Source organism: Alligator sinensis, unplaced genomic scaffold (assembly GCF_000455745.1).
Source record: "Alligator sinensis unplaced genomic scaffold, ASM45574v1 scaffold1248_1, whole genome shotgun sequence".
Classification (NCBI taxonomy): Eukaryota; Metazoa; Chordata; order Crocodylia; family Alligatoridae; genus Alligator; species Alligator sinensis.
In genome coordinates, this window is record NW_005842645.1 from 241,292 (window position 1) to 253,675 (window position 12,384).

Below are 12,384 nucleotides of genomic sequence, written 5' to 3' on the forward strand. Positions count from 1 at the left end.
CTGGACGTACCCCTTAGGGGCAAGGAAGATTTTTTTTCCCTCCAAGAATGCATTATTTGACTTTTGCAGGGTAAAGGAGGGAGGGTTGCCTTCCTTTTGAATCTGTGGGCATTGTCTGCAGCTAGAGATGAAAAATTGGCTGGAGTGTACTCAGAGGGAAAATGGTACCCTAGGCAAACTTGCATTTTGGATCCTCCTCATGGCAGCTTCCCCCACCCCCTGGCAGTCCCCACAAGTCACTGGCACTGTGTGCATGGGGTATATGGGAAGGCTGTGGGAGTGTGGGGAGGGTAGGGAGTGTGTGTGTATCAGGGGCATGTGTGCCCCAGCAGCTGTGGGTGGCAGTGGACCTCATGAGCTATCTTGGGGCAGTGTGAGTCTGCTTACCCAAGATGCTGGTCTAGTCCTGGCTGGTGGGGCTAGGGGGCAGTGGGGGCTCAGTGTGGGGCAGCAGGAAGGACAGCCAGGCAGGCAGCAGGCAGGGCTGCCCACACAGGAAGCCCAGCCCCAGTGGCAGGGTGCTGTCGCTTGGCCACCTGTGCCCTTGTCCTTGGCAGTAGTCGTGGTGGCCAGGGGCAGCAGCAGCTCAGCCTCCAGCCCCAGCAGGTTGGTGATGCTGAAGCTCTTGGCATTCAAGCTGGGCCCACCCAGCTGCATCACCTTCTCACTGGGCATTGCTGTCTTGCCCTTGACCCAGCCCTGAGCTCCCTCCTCCCAGCCTGTCATGCTGCCTGGCAGTGCCTGCCACTGCCACCACCCAGGGGCATTTTATCCCACTGCCCCAGCCAGATACCCAGAGCTGATTGAAGTTATGGCTGGAAGGGGGCAGGCCCTGCTCCCCAGCCCCTGGGATTAGTTGCTCCCGAAGTCTCCTGACAGCTCCCACCTGGCATGAGTGGCAGGGCAGGGCGTGTGTGTGTGTGTTTGTGACACGGCGCCCCCCTGACAAGGGCTTCTTGGAAAGTTGCCCACACCACTCACCCCTAAGGCCAGCTCTGAGTGCACCAGTACTCCTACTAGTACTTAGAAACCTGGTTGAATGGTCTTGCTCATGGCCAATCTAATCACCACATTTAGGGTCAGGTGGTAACTGTTGCCTCTGTTTAGATTGGTGAAGACCATGGATTTTTTTCCCCTTTGTGTAGCATGGGGTTTGGTCCTTTTCCTAGGATCATCAGAGAACATTAACCTAAAAAAATCCTGTCATTGCAGGGGTAAGGCATGATCACATTCTTGTTTCCCTTATTCTTTGTCTGAGGCATATTTTAGGGGTTGTTTTTTACAGGTTACTTTAAGGCCAAGGTACGTGAGAGTAGTCAGAGTGGATTTTGTTGGCCCTTTGGACTCAATGCCTGGGAGGTCACTTCCAGTCCTATGTTTCTATATAGCCCCCTAGAAACCACTCTCAAACTACTGGATAATTAACTATGGCATATATCCCAATGCAAACGCACTGTTTTATTAGGGCCAGACTTGCAAAATTGTGAAGTAGTCAAAATTAACATCAGATTTTCAAATGAATTCAACTTGTATCTAGGTACCACAATTGCTGGCTGGATTTTTTTAAAGAGGTTGACATGTTGGTTGCTGAGCTCTTTTGAAAGCACTTCCTAGCTGTAGGTATTGAATACCTAGAAATCTTGTCAGAATAGTCATAAATAAATAAATAAATAAATAAATCAAGTGTTAAACTTGACTCACCTGGAAATCTGTCTGGGTAGACTTTCCCCCAACATGTTAAGAGTCATAGAGGGTCTTGTGCACGTCAGCCTCAGGAACTTTCTGCTGAGATGCGCGATACTCTTTTGGCCATATATTGAATTAAACAAATTCCATTGTAAACTCTGAGAAATGGAAATAACTTTGAAATTTCAAAGTTTTTTTGCGAAACTCAGATAATTTTTTAACCAGCTCTGTAAATAACACATGGAGAAAGGACGGTAAAGTTGGACCTTATGGACTAACTAATTAGCTATTAGTTAGTGACTGCTAATGACAATTAGTCTGTATGGTACAACTGTACTCTTCCTTATGCCTGACTTCAGACTAACATGGCTAATTACGTCTCAATAACACATGGGATGCACACACGGGAGGTCCAACCATGGTACGAGCCTACAATGAAAACACAATGAGATTCCTGTCAAATATTATGAGCGTTAAATATATTCTTCAAAAACACCAGAAGCAACAAGTCCATCCCCCACTATGGACCACAAAACAACTCCAGGATGACTAAAGGAACATAATTTTTCTTTAGTCGTATTATGGAGAGACAGCCTTCCTCCCTTATGAGGTAATTTAATTTTCACATTATGCTTTATGGGATATCCTTTATTTACCTAATGCTTTCCTGTCCAGGCTTTTCAGGCTATGAATCTTGTAAATTTTATATACACAAAGGTGACTTTTCCTTCCTTTAATGGCCAGGGCTTATCAGTGCAGACAACCGATACTGGACTCATAAATATGTCACTCTCACTTTAGTTGCTGCCCTTCTACTTCATAAGACTATTTCTTGATGCTCACTCCTCCCTTCCATCCACTGGATTTCAGCAGTCCAGCTGTATCCTTGATTCTGCTGAGCTCTCCATTGGTTGATATAAATAAACCGCCAATTTAAGGTATAGGTGAAAATCATTGTTGCAGGCATTCACAGAGAATGCAGTACAAAGTCAGTGGAGCCAGTGCCTTCCGATTCAAATTAAATATTTCCTGTAAGTCTGTGCCAATTGTGCATCTTGTAAGAACATTTGAAAGCAGGAGTTTGAACTCTCTTGCCTCGAAACCTGTTTCCTGTTTAACAAGATTTAACAAGTAGAACTAAACACGCGCAATCAGCAACAAAAGTCATTGTGAGTTGCTCCAGTGGGCAAAGGTGCTGTGTTTCCTCCCTTCATGTATGCCCACCCTACCAGCCCCGCTTTCACGTGGGAGGTTGCTTGGAGGATGCAATGCCCTAACACTCCCCAGTGCAGGACTCTCTCAGCCTAATCTGGCATATTTGCTGATGGATATTTAAGGAAGCAATGCAGAATCTGTCTCTCTAAATAAGACCCTCCTTTTTTTCCCCCTCAAATGGCTGCTTGTTAGTCTTTAAATGCTTCACGTTTCTGATTCATGTTTTAACAGCATGAAATTCAGTAAAGATTCATTTTCACAGGTTATTATGCAGAGTTTATTTAACATCTACTTTGGGAGAAAGATATCTTGTAGAATTTGCTTTGTTTGAGGGTAACTTTTATCTGTAGTTTGAAAGAAACAGCCACAGTATTTTGTTCTGAAATTTCTCTGTCATTTCCAGTTGCATTTTTAATACAATTTGACCTTCCTCACTGCTAATGGACAGATGGTCTGTTGCCTCCCAGGTACTGGTCCTCCTGCAGATTGGCTCTCCTCTCCTCATCCTTGCTCCTCACAAGCTTTTGAGGTGAGGGAACAGCTAGGGAATGCTTCAGTTTTCCAGAAGAGCAGAGAGGTGGAGACAAACAGAAACCTTAGTTGTTTGCTAAACAGTCCCAGGAATAGTCCCTTGAAGCAGGAGAAGCAGGTTCATAGAAACTTTTCTCATTCGTGACAGCTCTGCTTATGAGATCCATTTCCACCAAGATGAGGGACACAGTGGAAAGCGATTGCAAGGTGGAGTATGGGATGGAGGTGGAGGCCTGACATAGCAGTGCCCTAAAGGAAGGGGAACATCAGGCTGACACTCCATTAAATGGAGTGATGCCTGATGGGACCCGTCTTTCCAAAAGACAGCAATGGTAAGTGAGGGATTTTAAAGGAAAGAGGGTGCTGTTTTTATGGCGTGAGCAAAGCTGGGGCAGAACCCCATTTCCACTTCCACATTCTAGAAGTTGAAATTGATCATTTCCAATGTTTAAATCTGATTGTATTCAGCACTGAGAAAACTGCATCACAAGAATCAAGACTTTCAGTTTAAGCCCGTTTCTATATTCTATATATTTACTGAGAGCTGAGACTGTGATCATGACTGAAATCCAAGAATGCATTGCTTTCTCAAAGAGTTTAGAGTCTTTAAAATGTAAGAATGTAATATCAGATATATATTTTAATTATGTATTATATTTAATTATATTTTTAATGTTACTTAGAGTATACTTTCTTGCAACTCTCTTCCTATACACTTTTAAAGTGCCTGACATAATGGGGCCAAGATCTAGGTGGTATTTCTGGGTGCTACTGTAATAAATGTGATGATAGATTATAAAAATCAGCCTATTGTTCTAATATAAGTGATAATAAAATCTTTTCTATTTATTTTTTATTTATTTTTTGCTGAAAACAGATGATCTGCTCAGATCTCCATATCTCTGCAATACATTCTACTTCACTGAAATCAATCCCTAGGCCAAAGTCAAGTCCATCTGTGAACAGAATTATAAAATAATATTATAAAATACAATGTGAACAAATTTTGGACAAGCATAAAATAAAAGGTAAAATAGGGAATCGTGGGTGGAGAAGGCATGGCTCTAGATTCTCCAGTGCCATTCCTTTTGGATTAATCCTCCTGGATGTCACTGATGAAGAAATAACAGGATCAGGTTAGAAAAGAAGTGTTTTATTTTTCTTTATAAAAATCATGGGTTCTGTTATTATGAAGAACAAATACTAGATCTGATTTGTTGCTAGAAAAAAATATTTTTAATATTTATAAATGGGATCTTGAAAAATATTTTTTATCCAAACTACCCTTTATATACTTATGACCAGAGAGAGTTTCTGACAAGTCAAGTAAGGAAATGGAAAGTCTTGCTGAAGGAAGCTCCTTAACATTTGTTCAGGTTAACTCACTGAGCAACTCATTTTGTATCATCTACCATTATTTGATGACTATTAGACTGTGACCACTTTCTTGACAGATTTCAGAAAATACTGAACAGAGCTAAGATAAGTACTAGAGATGAAGTGGGAGTGGGTTGGATTGCCTTTTTTCCTCTTCCTTTTAAATTTTCATTTGTATTCTGTGTGTTTTACATAATTTCCCCTTTCATGTGTATTAGGTATACCAGGGATTGGATCCCTGTTATGTTAAGCACTAGATGTAACTGAAAAAGGCATTCCTTTCCTCCAAAGAGCTTACCGTCTCTGTAGATTCTTCAGGGTGATACAACTGAGATTTAGTAAAATGCCTCATAACACCTCATTCTAGCCTTTGGCTTTAGATCATTCTCATAACTTAAAAAGTATCGTTTTGACAAGGTGGAAATTCTGATTTGCACCTGAAGTATTATTTTGTGTATGCTGGTGACTTTTCCCCCTGATGTAGGTGTATTTGGCCTGCCCTAGTTTGAGTGCAACCATGACCCTTTCCTTTTATGATTTAGTGTGGTTTAGCTGTTCATATTTGCTGCCTTCCTCCCTTATATTCATCTTATTTCATATTAACTGGAACCTATCGTCTTAACTAAATTATACAGGTAAATTGAAAGAAAATTGCTATAAAATTTAAACAATAAAAAGACTATAGCTGCTGTAGCCAGGCTCAGTCCTCATGAGAACAGTTTGCTAAGAACCTATTAATATCCTCTGTATACTGTCAGTCACAGAACACAGAGAAGACGGCTGCCTTGCTTTAATAGATTATTTGCATTGCGTCATATCTGTCATCAGTTCAGCATATTTTCCCTATGTTCTTACAACCTGAGATTAGAACAGCTGCTTCCAGAAGAGTAATGTGGACAAGATTTGTGGCCCCATTTTTAGGAGGTGGACTAGTTAGTAGCACTAGTATTTGGTTTAGAAGCAAGTCCAATTAACTTAGTAGAGCTTTGCATTGTCTTGATGTACTAAATTTTTTTTTTTCCCATCATGTAAGTTCAAAGGAGTTAGAGCAGAGGTTTCAAATATATAGACCACAGGCCAGGTCTAGCCTGTGGAACTGCTCTATCAGGCTGCCAGCATGACTGGGGGGAGTGACCTGCCACTGAATCTTGGGCCCTCGGGTCCTGGCGGTCATTATGATTAGTGGCAGGAGAGTAAATGAGGCTTGACATAGCCTTGGTCACCCTCCTGCTGCTTTGCCTATCCGCACTGCAGCAGCTCTACCTTCCTGGCCACTGGCCCCTGCCGTATGTCCCGTGCTGGAGCCAGAGCTGGAGCTACCACCACCACTGCCACGTGCTCTGGATCAGCTTTGTTACAATTTCCTCATGCCCTGGGCTGGATCCAGCCTGAGAATAGCCCCACAGTCTAGCCCGGGTCACACTCTTAAGCTAAAGCAACACAAGAACAAGAACATGTTAACTTGACTTTCAGGGTCTAGACACCAATAGAAGTAAAAACATGGCCACTTTTCATGGCTTCACTTGTCACCCTGAGTTGTAACAGTGTTTTTTAATTGGCCTAAGCTAGCCTGAAGGGGTTTGCAAGCATGACTGAAGAACAAATGTTTTTTCCCGTCAAAGCATACCCATGGTTAGTTAGACAGGGTCTGAGGTTTAGAAATCAGCCAAGAAGCTGATTACATAGCCCACCTTCATCACTGAGAGCTGCTATAAGTTGTTAAACTATTGACTCTACGCTTTCTGCCACTGAACTGTCACACCTGAATGAGGCAAGGTTTGGACCTGTTGGCTGAAATTTTCCAAAGTGACTGGTGATTTTAGGTGCATTAAATGTTGGGGTGTTCAATTTACAACAACTTGAATTTTGATATCAGGTCCTTGAAAGATGTCTCAAATTGGAGAAATGAAAACTGATGTACCAAAAGCTTTTAGTTGTTTTTGAAAATTTTGACCACTTGAAATGCCCAGAAGCCTTCGGACATCAAGGTCAACATTTTCAAATGAATGCCAAAAGTAAGACGGCTGAATCTGTTTGGGCACATAAGTGAAATTGCAAATATTCAGAAGTGCTGTGGAACCTGCCAGCTCAGACTACTGCTGAAAGACTACATAATGACCTATAGTTTGTTGCCCCTTATAGTGATGTGGGTTCAACATCTTGCAATTTATTATTGTGTAACAAAATTGAAATAATATTTGGAAGGGGAGCGGTTCTCTCCCGTCAATGCACGTGCATAACTCTCGTCAGCTACAATGAAGTGGGGAGTAGCTAAGGAATGTAAATTTAGGGCAAAGGACTCTATCCATTTTCCCTGCATACATAAACACCAAAATGTTGTCTCGGCTCCAGATGATGAAGTAAATGAGATTGAGGTAGCAATCCTGGGCTCAGTTAGATGACCTGATAGAAATAGGAGTGGGAGAATGTTTCCCCTCAAGCAGGGTAGATAAGGGAATATGTTTAACACACTTGGCTCTGACCATTAACACAAGAAACTAAGCCATGATTAACACTGAGAGCAGGAAAAGGAAGAAAGAGATGGGTTTTTTTTTCAGATATCAGCCTAAGAAAAGGAGAATTTGTCTAACTTAATATTTATGTTGTAAACCTATTTGCTTTGTCATTGTATAATATGACAAAAATAACATTTGAAACCTGAACTTTGTGCGCTGCTTTTTGGCTTCTGTAGAGCTAGCAAATGATTTGACACACCATAGCGTAGTCATAGCACTTTGTCTCGTGATTTGATAAATAAAGCAAGATCTTGAAAGTGCTGTAAAAAAGCTTGGAAAAGCACAAAAGTGGGTGGCAAATTTGAGATAAAATGTTAGAATTACTCCTGTGGAGGGGATGATTCAAACAGAATGTGATATCAAAGTTATATGAAAAAGTGGAATGCTATGTCTCAGAGAATTTCAGAAATACGGTGAAAGAACAGATTTAAGATGTCAAAACCTTATGTTGTTGTTACTTATATTATCGAAGCCCCTCAGGGCTCTAATCGAGATTGGGCCCCTGTCCTAGGCATTGCACATATACATAGAAAGCAATATTACTTACTACAAAGAACCTATAACCCCAAGACATACAAGAGGGGAGGAAAGGGAGCATTATCATTCCCCTTTATAGAAGGGAAACTGAAGGAGAAAGAAAACCCTTTCTGTGGGAATGTGACTTTCTTAAGTTAAGGTAGCGTGTGTGTGATGGAGGTAGGAATTAACATCAGAAATTCTGAATCGCAGTCCTCTCAATTAAAATGATGTCTGCAACATTAAATGTTGCTTTGAAAAAAAAGGTCAGAAAGCCATTTGTTACCTAAAGCAACTATTGAACATGCTGAGAAAGGTGGTCAGGAGAAAAAAAATCAACTGTGGAAAAGAAATCAATAAGACAGTAGTCAAAATGACAGCTATATGCTGTGGTAATTGAAGAGAAGAGAGGAAGAAGCAATTGGCCAAGTGTTCCCAGGCAGGACGTAGGAAGGCTCAGGGTTAGGATGCTGAGCTCAGCCAGTTGGCAATATCAAAGAGATGCAAGGGAGGCTGAAGAGAGGGGAGCAAAGTTATTCTGGGCAGGTAGTGGAGAGACAGGTGTGGGGCTGGTTCTTGGCAGCTGTGCTGTCATTTTTTATTGAGCCCTTAGCTACTCATTAATATTTTCACTTTGGAATCATCTCTCTTCAAAGCTTGATTTCCTTCTTGTTCCTAAAATAGTTCAGCATAAGTGACTTGTTCTGCTGGAATAATAATTTCCTTTTCCACATTCTGGGCCATTTGGTCCAAGTCACTGTTCTTTCCTTTCTCTATGCACAGAATGAAAAGATCTCCCCACATTTTCTTCTTCCTCAGCCTCAGGTTAATTTGATTTGCTAGTCTGGATCCTAATCACCTATTACTGTTCCTGTCTTTATATTACAATTAGATTTGATTGAAAAAAAATCCCACACATGTTCCATGAGAGTTAAAAAAATTACTAAAAATGTCTAACAAAATTGAATGTTTTTCAAAGAAAGCACAAAACTGAAAATTGAAAAAAAATGGTTTTCAAAAATGGATTTACTGGTTTTTTTGAGGTTTTGTAGAAATTTCCAGGAATCTAAACCCTCAAATCCAATCCAACTTTTTAATGTAACCTGAAAGCATTTTTTTTTAAGATCCAGTTTTCATCTTTTTGTTGAAAATAAGAAAAGCTTGATCATAATTAAAGAAAAACCCACACTAATCAAATATTTTTGTTTTGTTCAAAAGCCACCTTTCATGAGAAAGAAGTTTTGATAAGAAAATAGAAGCAAATTAAACTTTAATAAAAGTGAAAACCATGTATTAATTTAGTAATTATAGCAGTAGCACATCTGTTGTTTCAAATTTAGCATAAGTAATAATTCCGCTTCCAATGGCTTCCTGTAAAATATTTTTTCCTTGGACTAGAGATGGCAACGATGGATTAGCAGTTACACACACAAAATCTTAAAAGTAAGAAAGTGAGAGTAAAAAGGAGATTAACTAGTTATGGTCATTTTAACTGAACTAGCAGAGGCTCTTCACAGCAGGCAAACAGGAGCCTCAAAAATAATTTTGTGGGAAGTTTTTGTTTCAGCAAGGGGGTGAGAGCTGATTGTCAAGGGAGAGTTCATGGCAAGGATAAAGAATTTGCTCCATACTGGTTTATACAGATTATGTCAGCAGACTACCTCACCTGCATGGGATTCTGTTGTGGTACAGAGAAACTGGCACTGCCCTCAACTTGGATGGCCAGGCTAACACACTAGCTTTATAGGCGGTTTGCAGACACCTCCTGAGGACTAGAGGAAAGTGAGATTGTTTGGAATCTTTGCTAGGTTTCTTTAGCTGCGTTTGGTATCTGGCCGTAGACGGTGGCCAGTGTAAATATTCTCTAAACCTCCATGGTCAGTGTTAGTTTTACATCAGTTTCCTCTCAAATTATGCCAACAATTGTTTCTTGGACATTAATTAGAAAGGCAGAATTAAACGTGATAAAAGCAGCGTGCTTATTATGACTCTCATTCTACTTCCATTGACCTCAGTGGTGTGGGATCATTCTAGCCAACAGCTAGCATAAAAATATAAATTCTCTGGCAGTATTGTTTAATATGTGTTTTCCTGCATTCTAGATCATTGTTGCATTTTATAGAGTATTGTCATTGATTTTTATGTTTTTCTTTTGTATCAAGGCTAATCGAGGAATAACGAAACAAAAACTTCTGTGACCTGCCTTCTTACAACTTAAAATCTTAGCAGTACAACTGAAGTATCCAAAATACATTCAGATTAAATACATTTTTTCTGGAGTAGATGTGTCTTTTGTGCATGGGTGCCTTACAAGCTACAGACTTGCTAAGGGGATTCAAGTGTAACTGGTATAAGTAAGGTCGCTAGTGTATACTAAAGACCTTTAGCTAGGGAAATCCTGTAACCCCTTAAAATAAACTACTTTTAAGCAGCCTTCCTAAGAGAAAGAGGGTAGTTCTCTGCATCATGTTCTCAGAGCCTGACCATGTTATAAACCAGTCTATAAAACCATGTTAATAGGGCCAAGAAAACCCTGGGACAAATAACAATCCCATTTATGTCAAGGGATATTTCACAATTGATTACAATGAGACAAGAGAGGGCCTCATCTTGGAACTCTTCTAATAAGACTGGTATATAAGTGCATCTTGCTCTTAATAGGTTTGCCAGGCCACTGAAGAATGATCTTGAATTTAGTAAAGAGGTACCAAGCAGAGTCTGAAATCAATTCACATTGCTAGCTTCATCTTGTATTAGTGATCCTAACAATCAGAAGAGATTGGTTTTAAAATACTGAAAAAGGAAAGATTTCAGAAATGAGTCACTTTCTGATACAGGCAGCATAGGTTTAAAAAAATACAGAATGAAGCAGAAAAATTACCAGTCATCAACACACAACGTCCAAATAGACTTGCATCATTAAAAAGCCATTTAGTTTCCTAGTTCAAGGGTAAGTCTGTTCCCAGAAGATGAGGTAATTTAGCAAAATAATAATGTCCCCCATAAAACAAGCCCCGTAAGAGAATTCAGCTGTAGGAATCACAGAGGAAGGAAACTGTAACTTCTGTCAAAGCACTGGGATGAGATTAGCATTAATAAAGCATTCTTTACAGAGCGGAATGGGAGCATATGGCCTAATACACATCCAAATAGCAACCCTTTCCACAATGTTTCCTTTCAGATATGAGATTTTCTAATTAATAATGGGGGGGAAAAAACTGAAAGTAGAATTTCTTTTTTAAATTTCTTCTGCCTGTTAATCCCAGTGCTGTGCATTGTGCCATCTGTCCATTAGATTGCTGTTAAATATTCGACACCAAAGAATTACATTTATATTCCTTATCACAGTTGGGAGGTATTTCATTGTATTAGCTGGAGTGTTTTGATTACTTTTGGTTGTGTCCAGAGGGAAAATAGTTGATATTTTCCAAAGCTGACAAATTTTAGAAGAAACTTCTAGCTAACAAAGCCTCATATTCATTCATAGATTTGAATGGTGAATCGGTACCAGATCATTTTAATTTCCTTTTAATTCTATGGCTATCCAAGGCAAAACAGTTACAGAAAATTGGTAGTAGAGCTTGTCAGCTATTTCCTGTGAACCACTTCTTTGATTATATATTTTTTTTTATCTGAGAGCAGATACAGATGTTTACTCACTCAGCTGTTTGAAATGACTCAGTGAATGGTATATGTGAACATATGTCAGTGTATGGATTGCTTGTTATTTGCACTGCATTGTTTCTTCTTCTTGTTGGGTGACTGAAAGTTTTAGTTTTGAGAATGGCCATGCAAACACTTCTGGCACAAATACATTTGTAAACAGCTTTTTGCACATCTATTCAAGTGTGAATAGATAACTGGACTTGCATTCATATACTTCTTCTTTCTGTTGACTTTCTAGTAAACAAAATTGCTCTGGCAGGCCCGTTCATTATAAACCCTGATTAAGTGGTTCTACTTGCCCAGTGATGCTGCCAGCTTGCTACTCTGCCCAAATGAAAAACAGGACGTGGGTGTGCTTTTGTATATTAAGGTTATGGCACTCTGGATGACCAGTTCTGAGAAAGGAGCATGGGAGAAGGTATGAGCTGAACTTTGTTGTTTAAGTGTCTTTAAGCCAAAACCCAGAAAAAAGAAATATTTTGGATTCCACACTGTGGGCATGTCTACACATGAATTTATGTCATCTTAAATTTACTGTGCAGTAAATTACTGCACAGTAAGTGGGAATAGACTGGCATCTACACATGCAGGAGTTAAAGCATCTATGTGGACTGACTTGGGACTAAAGTTAGTCCTAAGTCAGTCCACACACACAGTGTTACTGCGTAGTAAGGCATCTACATGTGCATTACTACGCAGTAACTAATAGGGCATAAATTTTGTCACAACCCAAGGGTGTGATTTTGTTTGTGCGCGCTTCGGCACTGCTGAATTATTTCCCGCCACTTGTAGCTTTCTTTGCAGGGTGCATTTCTTAGCTGCAGAAGAGAAATGCACGTTGCAAGGAGTTCCCGCCATTTGTATTTAAATTCGTGCC

The 12,384-nt window shown here is 40.1% G+C and overlaps 1 long non-coding RNA gene across 1 annotated transcript in view; it reads right to left on the reverse strand.

Annotated features, from left to right (window-relative positions):
• Positions 1-24: 24 nt before the first annotated feature.
• Positions 25-12,384, reverse strand: part of LOC112551889 — a 50,186-nt gene continuing 37,826 nt past the window's right edge. The window contains exon 8 of the long non-coding RNA XR_003096226.1: positions 25-2,115. This is a non-coding gene — a long non-coding RNA (uncharacterized LOC112551889). The remainder of the gene's footprint in view (positions 2,116-12,384) is intronic.